The sequence below is a fragment of the Anser cygnoides genome, chromosome 10, assembly GCF_040182565.1.
Source record: "Anser cygnoides isolate HZ-2024a breed goose chromosome 10, Taihu_goose_T2T_genome, whole genome shotgun sequence".
Lineage (NCBI taxonomy): Eukaryota > Metazoa > Chordata > Aves > Anseriformes > Anatidae > Anser > Anser cygnoides.
Genome location: NC_089882.1, coordinates 974,387 through 991,950, shown reverse-complemented (window position 1 = coordinate 991,950; position 17,564 = coordinate 974,387).

Below are 17,564 nucleotides of genomic sequence, written 5' to 3'. Positions count from 1 at the left end.
TCTGCTAATTTATTTGAAAAGAAATTGTACAAGTGGAGTTTTGGACAAGCTATAGCCAGATACCGGTCTTCTGAATCCTTCTGGAAATACTACTTACAAATGTAACAGTCCTTTTCTTTGTCTCATTCACTGTCCACGCTCAAAGAGAATTGTATTTCACATTAATTTAGTTGTACATGTTTGTTATTTCAACTAAAATTCTCAAAGCATCAAAAGGCATCAATAAAGCATCAATATATGAGGTATTTGAAGAAAGCAGACACAGGCACACCAGATCAAAGGTACAGAATACAGTCTGATTAAACTAATTTTTTAAAAATGCATCTGAATAAATTCTCTTTGATTCAGAGAACATGAAAACCAAACTACCTTTGAACAAAAAGTTCCAATGAAATCCAATTTTTTTTATAATTTAAGAAATTCAGGGTTTTTAATGTTTCTTTGCTTTTGCCTTTTTATATCTCAATTAGACTGAGACAGAGCTTTGTATGAAATATATATGGGGTCAAAGGCTAAAGTAGAGCCATCAGTAATGTCTGTAGAACATTTGAGTTTTCTTTGAATTTCATGCCACTTTAGAACAAACATGTTTGCAAAAGTCTCAGCAAGCAGCATCATTTTCAGTTGTTTACTAAAAATAAACAGAGACCAAACTTTTGAAAAGTACACTGTAGGTATATTTATATCAACTCCTGTTAATAAATTTGGTGAGTTCTTTTCAGTATTTATCCTGTTTAGTTATCACATAAGTGGTCTCACTCAATGCCACCCTGCCAGTTTCACAAGTAGTAATGCTTCCCTGATATCCAGGCCATGTGAAACACTATGGGAGAGTTTAGGGGCCTGTATACAGATTGTGACTCATGGAATTGGTTAGATACAACTTGTGGCTGCATCCTGGTTTAGGTAGAATTATAGTATCTACTCATTGTGTAATACAACTGAAAATTTTTGTTAGCTCTATCCCTACCTCTTCATTAGTTTGGATGATTTGGTAGCCAACCAACATGCTGCTATAGCTTCTTAGCCTATTTTAATTGAGAAAAATGAAGAAACATATCTCTGAAGATCTGAAGGTTTGGGATTTTTCTCATTTACATTGACAATTTCTAAAGCTAATGGCATACATCTGAAAGTAACCAGCCCTTGCAAGCTTTCTTGATGAGCTCTGCCAACAGCAGCATACTCTTGGTCACAGTTTCAATAGCCTGCAGGTGGGAGAATCTCCAATAGTATCTAGTTTCTAGTCAGGATTCAGAATCAATCTGGAAAGTAAATGCTGTCCTCCTAGTTTATCGTTTTTCCCCTTTCCTACAAGCAATTGTCTGCAAACTGGTTTTCTCTCCATCAGCATAGGTTTTCCGACTAGCTGGTTTTGTTTTCTTTTTTTTCTGTCTCTCTTTCTCTCTCTTTTTTTTTTTTAATACCATTCAGTTGTCATCTTTCTCAATTCCACAACCTCTAGACCTTCATCTTCAAACCATCCTTCAGAAGCTCCTGAATTCTCTTATGCCAAACAGATGAGCCTTCTTTATGGAATTTGTACATTCCTGAATCTAACTCTTGCCAATGAGAGCCCCTTCTGTAGAAATTCTGCTTCTCTTCAATGAGAAGTTTGGTGCCTCTTAGAAGTACTGCAAAGTCACCAGCTCATATATTTTCTGTCTTTCTATGGATGCACAAATCTTGGTTTGAAAGCTGTTTGCCAAGACTACAAAAAACGTTCCCAGTAGAAATTAAACTTTACCAGTGATGATTATAAAGACATCATAACTATAACCTGCATGAAGGCTATAAGCCTTCAGCAATGGCAAACACAAAAGAATGCAGTAATAGTATTGGTGTAAATGGTATCAGTAGCTGCTAATGTATTGCCTTGCATAAAGACAGAAATAAGAAAATGCCTGTTTAAAAGTGTATTTTACCTATTTGATAGATATGTAATGACAGCCATCTTGACCAGCAGTTGCCTGGTTCTTGCCCGTTTGCAGGACATTTATGCAAACATAGGCTCTGGTACTGTGATTATAATAAACAAAGTCCTAAAGACTCATCAAGCTATTGAGTGCGAAGGGACTGAAGAAGCTGTCAGATATTCTCACGTGTTGTCTGTGCTGTAATTGTTTCCAGTGGTCAGCAAAGAAACAAAACAGAACCATAAGGTTTTAAAGATTAGGCTTCATGTCTCCCACATAGTCTAATACATGATATGGCCCTTTCCTGGAACTCTGTATGCACTGAAAGAGAATGATGAAGCAGAAGAATGGGCACTATGCCACTGCATCAGATGAAAGGGACATTGGTGGATATTTGCCATGGGAATACTTGACTGTTAAGCACTTGATCTACTGTCTGTTAGCTCATGGGAATGGAACTAGTAAACTTGGGAAACCTCAAATAAATTCCCATTGTATATATAATATAATCCAAAGCAGAATCTTCTTGGGAACAATTGCTAATGATACTGGAAGTCATCCTTGTTCAGTGCAAGAAGAGACAATTTTCTACAATCCATTTCAGGACAGATATTTATGCTGAACACTTTTACCCAGTAGTTATGAGATGGGAGGTCTGTCATTAGTGAAATCTCCATTTTGGCATCAGCCTACTATGATACTACAAAGAACAGTTTTTTGAAAAGGCTGCTTCTGCCACCCTTGCAATGACTTGAGGAACCTTTAGAATTACCTAGGTAATAAATTGCTATTTCAGAAGAATGAGCTCATCTTTGTACCCTATCCACCATAGTTATGGTTTCTGTTATGAACCAGATGAGCTGAACATTTACCTTAGATCTTTTCTCTAATTTATGAAACAAATGTGTAATAAAGACAAAAAGTCATTTTCGCATACAAACAATTTCACTGACATATAAAACAATCCAATGGCTTTGTCACTGTGTGTTTGGAGATGAAACTAATTTTAAATTATTCCTTAGCCCAAAACTGCTGAGATTTTAAATCAATCATTTGCAGATACCTCACACTGAAAAAGTCATGCATTCTGTCTGGCTTCCCTACAGGGGTTTTAGTCATTATTTAATAGAAACCATTAAGCCATTGGAATCAGAATACACAACTAACATATTAACAGGCCCAGAAGAGAAGAACTGAAGTCAATAAATCATCTAAAGAATTTCTCTTTTAATTACCATACCCCAAAGAATGAACCAACACAGACTAATAAATGACATATCAAATATACCTGCTTTATAAGGTACATATACATACTGAAACACTGTGGCATTAGAGCTGGGGACATGAAATACAACAAAATCTTTTGATATCTTCTGATAGAAAGCAAATTTACTAGTGTAAGTTTAATGACAGTTAATACTTTTTTCTGCCTTGCCGACTAAGTCTTCTTCTCCAACCCATGAAAGCGTGTTTCTGTATCCATTGTCTCAATCATAATGTCTCTATTCAAATTTTGTCTCAAAACATCTTTCTTGCCTTCTCTTACTTTTATGAGACATAGCCAGAGAATAATGCAGCTCAGCTGCCACAGAATGCATTCCACCAGAAGAATGCACCCAAATTTGACCCAGGGAACAAGATATATCCCACAGTATATAAAAACCTTAATATTAAGTTGCCAGAAGGGTATCTGGTAAGCTTTAAATTAAACATCTTTTCAGTCAAATCTAGCTACTCTGTTACTCCATAACCTTCCCATGGCCCATTACATATATGGTATAAAAAAAAAAAAAAAAGTCAGCATCTGTTGGAAAGACAAGTCTTTTCACAATAACACCAAGGTGCAGGTGAAACTTGGTTCTCCTATTTAAACCATGCCTAGTTTTCATTCCCAACTTTGTCTATGTTCTTCTCCCTCTCCCCCTCTATTTCTGTCTATATTTCTGAATGGAATAAAATAAAATTAAATTCATTAGAAAAGAAAGGAGGAAAAGACATACACAGGCATGTCTTCTCAGCTGTTTTTTTAAACTCTCACGGCTCTAGTAAAAATACTATATACCTAGGCATTGCAAACCAACATTAGTTTTGCTGTAAAAACACCACATGCACGTTCTTAGACATGAGTCCTCTGTGCAAGATCTTTTCACATGTGCAAAACCAGCTGACATTTCACAACTTTCATGCAGGGATAAATAAAAGAATCATGGAAGAGAAATCCACTGCTGCTCTTGTCTATTTGTCTAGTTACAGATGCTGCTTCTTCAGCATCAGGACTGGGCATGTTGATATTAATTATGAAAGTCAGTTTCTTATGTACTGTCTACTGCAAGTGGCTGATACTGCAGTTTAAATTATTTCAGTGTGCCCCGAAGTTGTCTCAAACTCCTTGCAATATAAGGAAAAAAAAAAAAAAAACTAAAAAACTAATTCCCTGGACCAGTGTCCTGCTGAACCTAATACAAGTAGGATCCTGTTTCAGTCAGAGGTTGAAGGCACCTCTGGAGGTCATCTAGTCTAACTCCACACTCTGCCCATGCAGGGCCTCCTAGAGCTAGTTGCTGAGGACTATGTCCAGGCGGCTTTTGAATATCTCCAAGGATGGAGGCTCTAGAGACTTCTGGGCAACCAGTTTCTTAGCTCTGTGACCCTCACAGTAAAGTGTTTCCTTATATTCGGATGGAACCTCCTGTGTTTCAGTTTATGTCTTCTATCTCTTGTCCTGTCACTGGGCACCACTGAAAAGAGCCACGCTCCACCTTCTTCAGACATTTATTTATATTGTTAAGATCTCCCCTGAGCCTTCTCCTGTCTGAGCTAAACAGTTACCAGCTCTCCCAGCCTTTCCTCATTTGAGATGCTCCAGTCCCTTAATCATCTTTGTGGCCCTTCGTTGGACTCCCTCCAGTATGTTCATTATTTACAAGTAAGCAAGGGTTTAAAGCAAAGTAGAACCTAGGTTAAACATGCTTGAATTAGGCAGCAACATGGTCAGTGAAACAGAAAATGTGAAAACACTAGAAAAAGTCTGAGCAAATAAATAAAAAAAGAACTAGGAAAAGGGACTGAGCAAGAGCTGTTTACAGGTAATGTGTATGTGTGAAAGCATATGTCTGTGTGTCTGTCTGTGTGCATGCCTAAAGATACTGGCCTGATACTGCTAAGGCACTGTAACCTGATGCAAACTGTTTCATATATTAAAAAGCTACATTAGAAAAAAGATCTTTTCAGAAATAGACAGACATGGTATCTATGCCAAAAAATGACATTATGAAGGGATTAACTGTTTAAGTGGTCAAATTAAACCAGACAGAAATAGTCAGCTTCCCCTGGCCTGTAGCTCCTCTGCATGAGGCAGTGTGTCTCGAGCTGCCACTACCTCATTGCTACTAAGGCGAGTAGACAGTAACGTTAGGAATTGGGACTTTTCCCAATCTCTCACTGTCTGACCTTATGCCTTGCACTTTTACCTGTGCTAGGGCAGGATCTCCCAATTTCCCTGTGCCTAAACCTGTGCCACAGCAGAGAACTTTCTCGGTATAGCTATTTCTAGTGAACTGGCCTAGCACTTGGTGTAGACATGTCTGTTCTGGCAAAACTGCACTTTTTCTGCATACTATGCGTGAAATAAGCTACCCTGGTGAATGCACAGTGCTGTCATAACTAAGTCCACAGTAGGGACTTCTGCTGACACAACAAGGGATACTCTTTGACTGATATTATAATTTGTAGTGGTAGCATGACCTAATGCCAGGATTGAGACCTATAACCTGCGTATTGCTCTTCTTATTAGCAGTCTTATCTAGATTAGGGCACTGGCTTGATACTTGCTTCAAGGGATTAGGAACAGCAACATGCATATGGGAGAAAATCCCAGTGCATGCAGAGGTGCTCCGCCTAGACCAAGGGCTATTCCAACACAACTGCAATGTTTCTGGCACTCAGCTTTACTCCTTCAGAGCAAGCTCAGCTATCTTTGGACTAAGACTAATAGGTTTCTTAAATAAAAGAGTACTAGCTGGTGTGAGAGAGCGTCAGTCGTCTTGTCAGTTGCCCAGGAAGGAAGGAAGGAAAGAAGGATCACCTCATGTCACCGAAACATTTCTGATGCACTGGGTATGATCCTGGTGTCCCGTATTACAAAAACAGTAGAACCAGAAAAGATACAGAGGAGGGTACAAAATACAAGTTAGCCCTGCAGAGCAGCAGACACAGGAGGGTGGACTAGGTAGGGCACAATCCCTTCACTATCAGAGGTATCAGCTCTTAATGGACCTCTGGTCAGCCTCCACCTGTTGGGGTTTTTAACATGTTAATGCTTCACGGAGTTAAATCACTATGGCCTTGGAAGAAAACCTACTGAACAGGCCAAGTAGGGAGAAGAAAAGCAAGAAGAAGCATCAACAATCTCTGAAAGAGCCAGTCAACACAGCCGGAAAAAATGTTCTGGATTAATAACTGCAGCAAGCAGGAGTGGTGAGGTGCTGTTAGATTAAACTAGGGCAGTTCTGAGCAGCTGTCAAAAACGTGCTTACACAAACAGTATCTTCAGCACCACTTGCAAAGCTACTAGTGTCAGTGAAGCTGACTTAGTATCTAAAATAATTATGCATTTTTCTATTTTTAAGTGTCCTCTGGATTTACAAAAATAGCAGCAGCTCCAATCTTCTCACGCATCTGTCTGGAAGTCAGCTAGACATGCAGAATGGGGTTCACACCTGCAGCCCCCAGAGCAGCATGCCTAGGCCGGTGAGCTACAGCAAATGCAGCAGCTCCAGGGCATAAAGTGACCCAGAGGCTGCCCAAGGTGTCAGACGACCAAAGTCCTACTATTGCAAATTGCTGAAAAAATGCTGAGAGCAGTACATTGTATTAGTTGTGCTACATTTCTCATTTATGGTGTCATGTCTGACTATCACTACAGCTTTGATCAGAGAGGGACCTGTCAAGGAACCGTTCTAACTACTCTGCATCTTTCTTTCCATGAGCAGCCCCAGCGTGCTCAGTATCTCCCTATGCAGGTTGCCTGTTTGCCACATGTTATCTTTATATATACAGACATATGTACATGCCGATTAATAAGTTAATTTAGCACAAGAATTCGATGGTGAGACAGAAGACCCCAAGAGAAAAGTTCTTTCCTGTTGAGATAAAGCAGCAACTCTGTTAGCTTAAGCCAGCACAGATTTTTTTAAAGTTACACAGATTTGCTTAGACTGAGATTTTCTGAACATCTATGCATTTGAAAAAGACTAAACTATTTGAAAGGAGCTATTAGCATGCATGCTTTAACTTCACTTCTTTTTCATGTTTGGCTCTTAGAGAAAAAATACCAGATTTTGATATGAACATCTGTTTCATGTTTTTCTAAATGTGAGCTTAGTATGAAAATTAACCCCTGAATTTTCAGTTTGAGTAGCCTTCTAGCTGTTCAGTATGCATTCAGGAGCCTTGCCTTCCTAGTATTGCTATGGACCCAGCTCAGTCTATGGCTGCTTTGTACTCTGGAAATAACTGGTCAACACTGGATGTGTTGAAATGCTAAATGAAGACAGTATTCACATAGTCACCATTAGCAGTTGTCACTTCTTTTTGCTGAGGCACACCAACAACAGTAACTCAGCTTTCAGTCTCATGCAACCTCACTCAAGTTATATCCCAAGAAAATGTAGGGAAATAACACTCATATTTGCTCTTTTTAGAAATGTGTTTTAGTTACTAACTGGCCAGCAGATGTTTAGCAATGCTGAAACTGCACTACAGAGCACAGGTCTGAGCTTGATTTAGAGGGTAGTTTCTTCTCCTTCAACAGAGGACAAAGGCTTTAAACACTAACATATTTTTGCTTATCAAAACAAAAGTGATTCGGTTCCCTGTCAGTTTAGGGTACTTTAGCTGAAGGTAGTGACAACTGGCAAACCTCCCCAAATGCAGGATTTCCTTTCAGCATGGGTGAGCACCCAAAACACCAGAGGATTTTTCTGAGTTACCCAAACTCCCAAGCCAAGAGATATCCCAAGCTCAGGGTCACACAAACCAGCTTGCTTTTTGACAGTTTGGCAAGACCTGTCACAGTTAAAGAGGGACTATCTGAGAAAGGAGAATGGATCTAAATAAAAACAAGCCTTTTATGCATTCTGAAGTTTTCACAATGCTTGCCCTTGACCTGGGGGAGTTTCACTTCAACTACAGGTCATCTCTCACCAGTTTGGTTATCTGTGAGCGTAACGAGGTTTTGCATCAGTTTATGGAAATGGTGGGTATTCTAGTTTATATATGTGTAAAGAAACAACTGTTTCTTTTACCACTGTGAGAAAGATTTGCACATATTTGCACTGAGAATTTAAAAACTCCAGCAGTAAAATCTTTCAGAGCTAACAAGATGCTGTCAATTTCTCCTTCAAATGTATAGATGATGTACAGATTTGTTGTTTTTTGTTTGTTTTTAATAGCTGCTTGTGTTTGCATTTACATACTAGCATTGTATTTCTGAGGCCATCAGTGACATCCAGTGGCCAACTAGATTAAGCCTAGACTTGTTTTATAGACATCTGCCATCTGCCTACTGCTTTCCTTAGTTTAAAAAAAAAAAATCAATAAAAATGATAAGTATGCAGTTGGCTTGGTCAGCTTAATCTTCTCCCAGTTGCGAAAAGAATCTCCCTGGAGAAAAGACTGATGGATTGAGCCCTAGTGCTGTTCTTTCCCTTTGAACTGGCAAAACCCAGATGTTTTATGGAAGGCACAAGGATGTGGTTTGGACTCTGCCTTCTGTGCCACTGTCACTGAGGTGAGTCAAAACTGTAGCTGCAATCTCTTAGTTTTTGAATTGGTGCAAAACCATAACTAGATTTTTTTTTTTAATTCTGATGCAAGCAGACATGACTCTCAGTATGTGTGTGCCCTGTTTTCCCTGTTTCATTGTTGAGAACTCATTTTTACTAATTTATTTTAAATGTGCTTCTCTAAAAGGAGTTAGTAGGAGAAGCAAGGGAAACAAATACAAACATTCATGCCACCCAAATCATACATGTAGATAAAAATGAAATGTGAAGCAATCTGGAATAGGTAAAACTCAGTACTACAAAAAATTTAGTTAGACTGTAGCTTACAGAGGTGTGAAAACAAAATGAGGTGTGAAAACAATGTTAGGTGTAGTAACAAATTCCCAAAGTTGAATTTTAAGGTTGCATGCAATGAGTTACCATGTTCTTAATTCTGTTAAAATCCTTCATTGGGTACAAAGAGAAAGTGGTTGACAATGGCCAACCCCTTCAGTGGTGGCCGCATGGTAGCACAGGGGAGCTGTATTGGGCCATCTCAGCACAGCCCTTGCTGCAGGAGGTGAAAGCGTGTCCTGTCCCCCCAGCACCACCTCCTGCTGTCTGTCCCTGGGGCCTCTGAAGCGCTGGGCTCAGCTGACTCTTGTTTTGCACAGGTACATAAGCTATATGTGGTGAAGGTGATGCGGTGATATTTGCCCTCATATGGTTAGGCCATATGAAGTAAAAAATATATATATTTTTGCTTGTAAAAGAAATCTTTAAATAGAAAGGGTATGAAAAGAATAGACATTAGGGACCAAAACATTCTGTGTATAATTCCCAGGGCATAGCAACTTCAGTCTTTGATTTAGTGTGGGTAATAGCACCGACAGTTGCTATCATTGTAATCTAACAGCAGTAGTAGTCCCTGCACTACTACCACTTCTGTTTTGTGGTGCCTCTCATCTTTTACTAGAGAGTAAATTTTCCTGTGACCTGTGCCAATGAAGCATTACATCTGCACTTTGCAAGAACATGAAGAGCTGAACGCAGTGCATTGGAAAAGGCGACTCATGCCAGCTATTACCATTGTCATATTTGTGATTTATTTTTCCCCCATTATCCTTTCTCCATAGCTGGCACAAACTAAAGAAACACTGCTGCTTATGAAAAATAATTGTGGCCATCAAAAACAAGAAGAAAAAATAATAAATTCCAGAACTCCAGTTTAGAATAAAGTGTTTTACCAGCAGGACACATAGTAGGACACAAGTATGGACACAAGTATGGAGAAGCAGTGAACAAGGACTAAATGTCTGTTGTTCGTTAACCCACCAGATAATGAATTAACAGTACTTCATGGATTATAGCATGTAAAGATGGAATCTATTCTCATGTATACTATTGATGAGGGGCAGAGCATCAATGAAACTGAGACTTATTCCACATATACACTGATACAGCCAGAGAAGGAACTGCCCCTTCAATTACAGTATTTTATATTCCTTTATATGCATAAATATACATTTACCTGGTCAAAAGAGGCCAAAACCAAACTCTGGTCTTCATAAGCTTACATTTGAAGGACTCTAAGTAGACTTTAAACTAAAAGGTAATGGATGTCTACTAAGCTTTCTTGTTCTTGACAAGTACAGACAGACTTACAGGGCAGACAGCTGCAGAAAATCAGCCATCTCTTCACTGCAGGCAGAAATTTTTCATTATCTCTTGGTACAAGCACAGGCCCACCTTTGTCCCAAAAAATTCTTCAGTAGCCAGTAGCCACTTAAACACCAGCCTTGTGCACTTGGCCACAAGAGAGCAATGGTGTGGAACATACAAGTACTTGTAGAGAATTACACACACGCACATACATACAACTATGTATGTGCATTTCCCTTCAAGCACTTTTCCAGAAACAGCACTTTAGGGAGTCTGAGGAAGGTGTCATTACGAATATCAGTGCTCAGATTCAGACCATGAATTTTCTACATGGTCTACATTTTCTTCAGTGTAAGACCAGCCGTTCCCTCTGCTTTCACAGCAAAGAGAAAAGGCAAATCTTGCAGAACTTCTACAAATTAAAAAAAAAATAATAAAAAAAAGTTGTTGTGGACCATTTCTGTAGCAATTCTGCCTGAAAGCCAGTAATGCATTTAGAAACTAGCAATTATATGTGCAAGGCATCGTCACTGGCAAGCAACACTGCAATGAAAGGCCATGCAGTTGGTATTGTGGTTACTGACATTTTGCTCTGTTCTGCTCCATGGTTTCCTTTCTGTGTACCATGTAAAGATATTTTGATGATATTTCACCACTCTAATATACAAATATCATTTTCTATGAGGCAGAAAATTAAAATCCAAGGTAGACACCCAAAGGCACTTATTTATGCAGTTATTTATATAGTCGTGTAGGAGACCAGGCATAGCTAAGCCAATAGTGCCATTTGGGCAGGATAGTTGAGCTCAAGAACTTCAGCTCATCAGCTGCACATTCAGCTCATTGACTGGAGCTCTTGCCATGTTTGCTTTGCACTCTGCTGTTAACAAAGAATTTAAAAATCCCACCCATGCCTTTGAAAATGTCCCACTGTGTGCAGGTGGTGTGTGGGGATGCTTATGAAGCTGGTCAGCAAGATCTGCCCCTCGTGCTTGGTCTGCCAGCATCCTACTCGAAAGCATCGTGAAGGTCTGAATCCAGGCAGGGGAAGGTTAGAACCGTGGACACTGCTGGCTTAAATGAGAGACATCCAGCTTCAGGCCGTTGCAAGAGACTATGGGTGTCATTGCTGGGATATGCGGTTTACAGCAATGAGAAGCACTTGTGCAGCTGGATCAGAAACCATGCACAAACCACCCGCTGACGTCGGCCCGACATTTGGCAGAAATGTCTAAAAAAAGAAGAAATACTGAAAAAAAGTACATCTGTTTCTTGGTGTCTGTGTCTAGGGGAAGTTCAATCTCAGTCGAGAGACTGGCAGCATCCAAGCAGTCACTGTGAAGGAAGCTTCCAAGTAGAAACTATGGAAAGAAGACATTTGTATTCTCCTCTAGGCTTCCAGATGCAAAGGACGGGCAATAGCTTCTCCCAGGGGTGGGGGAAGACACAGCTGTCAGTGTGCACTTCTGCCTTTCAGGGCTCCTTCACTCATTTTGGAGCATTTGCTAACTTTTGCAGGAAAATGGAGCATATTAGCGTTGTGGAAATATATTACTTTTAAAAGCCCCCCATTGTGCTTCTAATGATGGGGTTCAGGTCTGCTGAGCTCTTTCTTGATGTTGCAGGACCTATTTCATTAGCATTTCCTGGCTCCACAGACAGCTGATCACAGCACTGGCAGCACTGTGTTTCCGTTTAAGGTTTGTCTCAGCTTTGGTCTAGGTTAAAGCAATTATGGAATTAATTATTGGCTGTACAGCTGTTCTTCCCTGCACCCTGCCAAAAGTCAGCTTAGCATACATTCTTCCCTGTGCAAAATGCTAATGACACAAAGCAAATCCAGTGTGCTTAGTGCAGTATAGAAATAGCAATTTCCATCATATAGCCAAACCAGTGGATTACAAACAAATGCTTGCCAGGAGCACTGCCATGCATCTGGCATGTCTGTCTGCACAGCCTTTGGGCAGGCGTTGTGAACACGCCTCTGAGATCTGTAACACTCCCTTTGAAAATAATATATAAAAGCCAGAGATACTGAATGGTTTGCCCTTTAAAAACATTTCCCCCCTGCTTAGACTTCCAAATCCTCCACCAATCATACTGACCCTGTTTCATCAGATTGTTTTTGAAGTGCATTTTTTTGTACTGATTGTCCCTTACATGGTTCTGTGCATTTCGGCATTCCCACATATATTTATGTTTGGTGCATTTCCTTTAGTGACATGAGCACCTTTTTTTCTGCAAGAACTACAGGAAAAATCACTAATATTCAGCTCACCCAGACTAATCTGGACAAACCAACATCATCTACCTGGACTTCTGTAAGGCCTTTGACACAGTCCCATACGACATCCTTATCTCAACATTGGTGAGATACGGATTTGAAGGGTGGCCTATTTGGTGGATAAGGAATTGGCTGGATGGCTGCAGCCAGAGAGCTGTGGACAACAGCTCTAGGTCCAGGTGGAGGCTGGTGACTAGTGGTTTCCATCTTGGGCCTGGTACTGATCTTTATCAATTGATCTTTATCAATGACATAGACAGTGGGATTGAGTGTACCCTCAGCAAGTTTTCAGACTGTACCATGCCGAGTGGTGCAGCCGATATAACAGAAGGAAGGGATCATATGCTTCAGGCTATATGGAAACTGCAGAGAGGGGCTAATATGCACTTTTTTTTTTTAATGTTAAGGATGCGCAAAAGTGCTGAATGACTTTGGTGCTCTAAAAGAAATTTAGGATTTGGGAGGAGGGACAAAAGGCAGCTGCAAAGAAGAAACAAATTCGGCTGAATTTAAAGCTGCAGCTTAACCAAATGTCATCAACAAGTGCTGCACTTCAGCCCAGCTCTACCTGATGGCTCACCAAAGACACTCTCTCATGCAATAGTCCCAGCCATATCTCAGCAGAAAAGCATATATCCTCCCAGTGTGCTGTGTGCTATTATCACCACTTGTAAATGCAGATCTCGAGGCGTACAGGGATGAGGAGGCAGACTTTCACAGCTACAGCTAATTCTCCATTGCTGTGTTTGCAATTTGCAATTCATTGGATTACATAACTCACCTGACTGGTGACCAGAAACAATACCACGTTGCTTCAGAAACTAACCTCCCTGAGACTTCAGATATTTGAATAGTGAACCCTTACAATTAATACTATTCAAAAAGCAACACAATATATTGAAGAAACTGGCAAGTGATTTTGAACAAATAGACTAACTTAAAAAAATGTGTGAACAATGAAAAACAACTTGTTAATTGTAGTTTAATGTAAGAGCCCTAACCACTGCAGAAACAAACCCCATCACACCCTGACTATCCCAGTCACGATAACTTAACTCAACAGCTAGCAGAACTGTTGTTTGTTTGGTTGGTTTTTCTTTTGAAGATTATTTTCATCTAGAAGAATTATATTAGGTATAGGTATTTCTGAAACAAGAGGATATAGGGATCGTTTTGGACCAAGATATTTGTTTTCTAATGAAGTGTGTTTTAGTGTTATCCTCATTCTCTTTTGTAAGCAGAATCTGAATCAGCCTTGTAATATCTGTGAAATTGTGCTTCCATGTCTAGCTCTCACATCATTTCTAGCTTTCAGTGACTTTCAATAAATTGTCCAGTGGCTCTCTGCCAATCTGAAAATCTCTGTAAATGTAAAGCAACTCTCTGGGGGTCATTTTAGAAGCACAAATGCTTTTGGTTCATTCATAGACATAGCAGAATTTAAAAAAAAAAAAAAACAAAACGATATTTATTTACACAGCATGAATAGGCAAAACACTGAATATCATGCTGTTGGAGTTTTAATTCCCAAACTGCAGCTTATCAGAGCTTTTTCACCTCCTACAGTCAAGCCTGACTGTCGCAGAAGTAGCAAGAAATAAATGAGATTTTTCTAAAATGGCTTGAAAATTATCAATACCTACAAGATCAAATTTCACCCCTCTGGTACACAGAAATTTGAAAATACCTGGCTGGTTTCAGCTGAGTCATTTCCAGTTTGCGCCAATGTATCCAACAGTGGAATTTTGCTTCTTGGTGATATTCATTGACTCTGTTTTGTATCTGTGCTGGTCATTTTGGTCAGGCTGGCACGGCTTTCTCATTTGCTCAGGATCTGAGTCAGTTCCGAGCAATGGAGGGAGCAGCCATTAGAAATCTCCACAAATATCCATGCTCATATGTTGGCCAAACACCCAACTGAAGAATGCCCTGGAAAATCTGCTCCAGCCTGCACCCAGTATTGGCTCCAGGAGAAATGGTTTCAACCAATCAACCGTGAACACTGTTAGAGGGTATCTAAATGTACTTGGAATATTTCTCAGTCACAGAGAGGAGATCTGGAAACACAAATGCAGACCTTCCCTTCTACTCCATTTGACAGTAAGTGATGCCTTAAGACTAGATTGTAAACTGTAACATGTAAGTTCTAACGTGGGCCTTGAAATTATGTTATGTCTGCACAACAAGAAACTGAGATGCCTTTCCAGGAATGCATTTTCTGTATCATCTTTTCTGATAATACCAATTAAGGATATGTGAGCAATCATGATTGCTAAAGGTAGATTCATTAAAATTTGTTAACTGCCACAAAGGAGAAGACAATTATGTTTCCACTTCCCCACTGAACTCTGTTATTATGAGGAAAAGACATATGAAGCACAACTGATGACTAGCCCTAGGACCCTTTTAAGAGTTTCTAACTCCCTTACATTGGCATCTACTCAATGAAATGAATATGCAAGTATCTCCAAGGGATATAGCAAACAGTGGGATATTAAATAAATTTAAAACAAAATAAATTCACTGGTCTGGTGAATATGAGAAGTGCCTAGACCATGTATTGTCCAGCTCAGAAGCGGGGGAACTTTGTTCAGCTGAATTTACTCTCCAATATGTCACCACTTAGGAACTAAAGTGGGACTAACTAGAAAAGAAAGCAGTGGGAACAGATTAAAGATGGTGCCCAAAGGCATGTAGTAATTCTGCCACAGCAGCAGAAATTAAGCTTCTCCATGTCTATTGAAAACCAAACCCTACCCAAACTCCACCAAGGAGAATGACTATCAAGGTGATGATCACTGAGGAGAATCACCTCAGTGGTGATTCTTTTTGTTTTGCACTCCAAAATGACTGCAAAGCACTAATTATAATAAAATAAATATCAGTTGTGCAGTTGTGCTTGCCACACCATACGAGCTTGCAGATGCATTTTAAAAGTCACATAATTATAACCTTCCAAGATTACTAGATTAGATTAGCAACAATACAGCTGCAACACAAAGTAGACAAGAATTTAATTACCATACTAATTTTTTCTCAGTATGAGTAATAATGACTATTCTCCTATAATTACTTTCTTTACACATTAAACCTTGCTAATACTGCCATTTAAGTTAATAAAGTACCTACTTACTTAAAAAGATTTAAACTGTATTGCAGTTGTGAAGTATCATGCTGAAGCAGTGAGTGAGTATTTTGCAGTTCTGAGATCCTAAAAATGAAAAATCTTTCAACTTTTTCAGGGGAAATATAACCTGGAACTGCTAAGCACTAGGGAAAATACAAATATGCTTGTCCAAAATATGTCCTCTTTTGAGGACAAATCTAATAATTGATTTGTTTTAGTTGATGAAATAATTTCAGGAAAAATCTTGGGATTTTTCTCCTTCCTAAAATTAGCATTTTAGCACTAATTATGAAAGAAGTCATTCTAATGAAAGGAAAGAAGGCCCAAGTGGGACATTCTCCCAGAAAATACTCAAATTGGGCCCAAACTCCTGAAGTTTCTGACAGCTGTGCACAGTCAGAAAAACAAAAAGCAGAACTAGCCACCAACACCCGTGTGATTTCTGTCAGACTCACTTTTACACTGAAACCCTACAGCCACCACTTCCACCTTCAGTTTCATGTCATCAAAGTTAAAAAAGTGCAAGAGTGTGTGTGCCAGATCTGCAGCCGGGTAGATGTAGGACACCTGCTATTATCATACAGAAATATAAAATTCATGCTATAATACTTCCCGGACCTCCGGTAGCAGCTAGTGGGTGTATCCAGCAAGGTGACAGCTCCTAGACAGAACAGTGGGGATTTTGAGTTGCTCCTGTCCAGGGAAGTTTATTGCGCCAGTGCCCGAGAACTGGAGGCTTGTGCAGAAGGTGTTGAAGTCCTCTGGTGGTGGTGGTGTTGTAGCCAAATTTTTCTTCTTCTTTTTGGAGATCATTTTTTGTCCAGTTTATCATGACCTTAGATAGCAACAACTACCAGTTCTTCCATCTGGGAATATCCACTGTAGCTGATATTGGTTTACTTAGCAGAAAAGAACTGCGTAATATGAGCCTTCAGGAAACAATCTCTGCCCTCAGATGTTCATGGACAAGTCCCGTTGACCTTGGGGCATAATTTCACCTTATAAATTGTTTTTATCAGCAGTGTAATGTTTCTCTATAAACAGTTCAGGATTGCTAGAGCAAATGTAAAGTGCTATTTCTGAACAGTAAAGCTGTTTTCCCCCCAGAAGTAGAATATGTTTCCATTTTTGGCAAGAAACTTGCTCTCTACCCTGGGATAGCTTGAGTTAGTAAAAGGAACAAAACCAACTATGAACTGAATAGGAAAGAAAGAAATCTCTCCTCCTGCTTGCGAACAGAAGATTGGTTCATTTGTGCATGCTGTGTAAAACTCGCCACAGAGTCCTTTGTGTCATCAGCATGAAAAGAGTCCTTTGCCCAGGCGGGAGATTAGGGTGGCCAGTGGGAATCCCTGCACCCGAAATTCAGATCAGAATGGGCAAGTTCATGGGAAGTTGGGACTTTAAAGGGATTGTTCTGATGGTGCCAAAAAAGCAACAGGAATAACAGCCAACCCCACCAGCCCATCCAAATTTCTGTTTTCTCTCTCCACAAAGGTATGCTGAGGGGCCAGAGCGCATGGCGCTGGATGTTCCCACCTCGGAGGGTGCTGTGCGGGAGCAGCCCATAAATAAGGGATTGGGCACAGTGGACACCCCATCCACTGCCACTCTCCCTTTGTACCAATAAACTCTTAGGGATCAGTACTGGCGTTAAAACCCAGCGAGTAGGCAGGAACAGCAGCTGAGAAATACGGTCTCCCACAGCACAATCAATGCATCAATCTTCCTTACACCAGTGTCTTATCTTGGCTCCCGGAGCCATGGGCAGCTCCAGAAGGGACAAGGGCGCATGGGAGCAGCACTGAGCG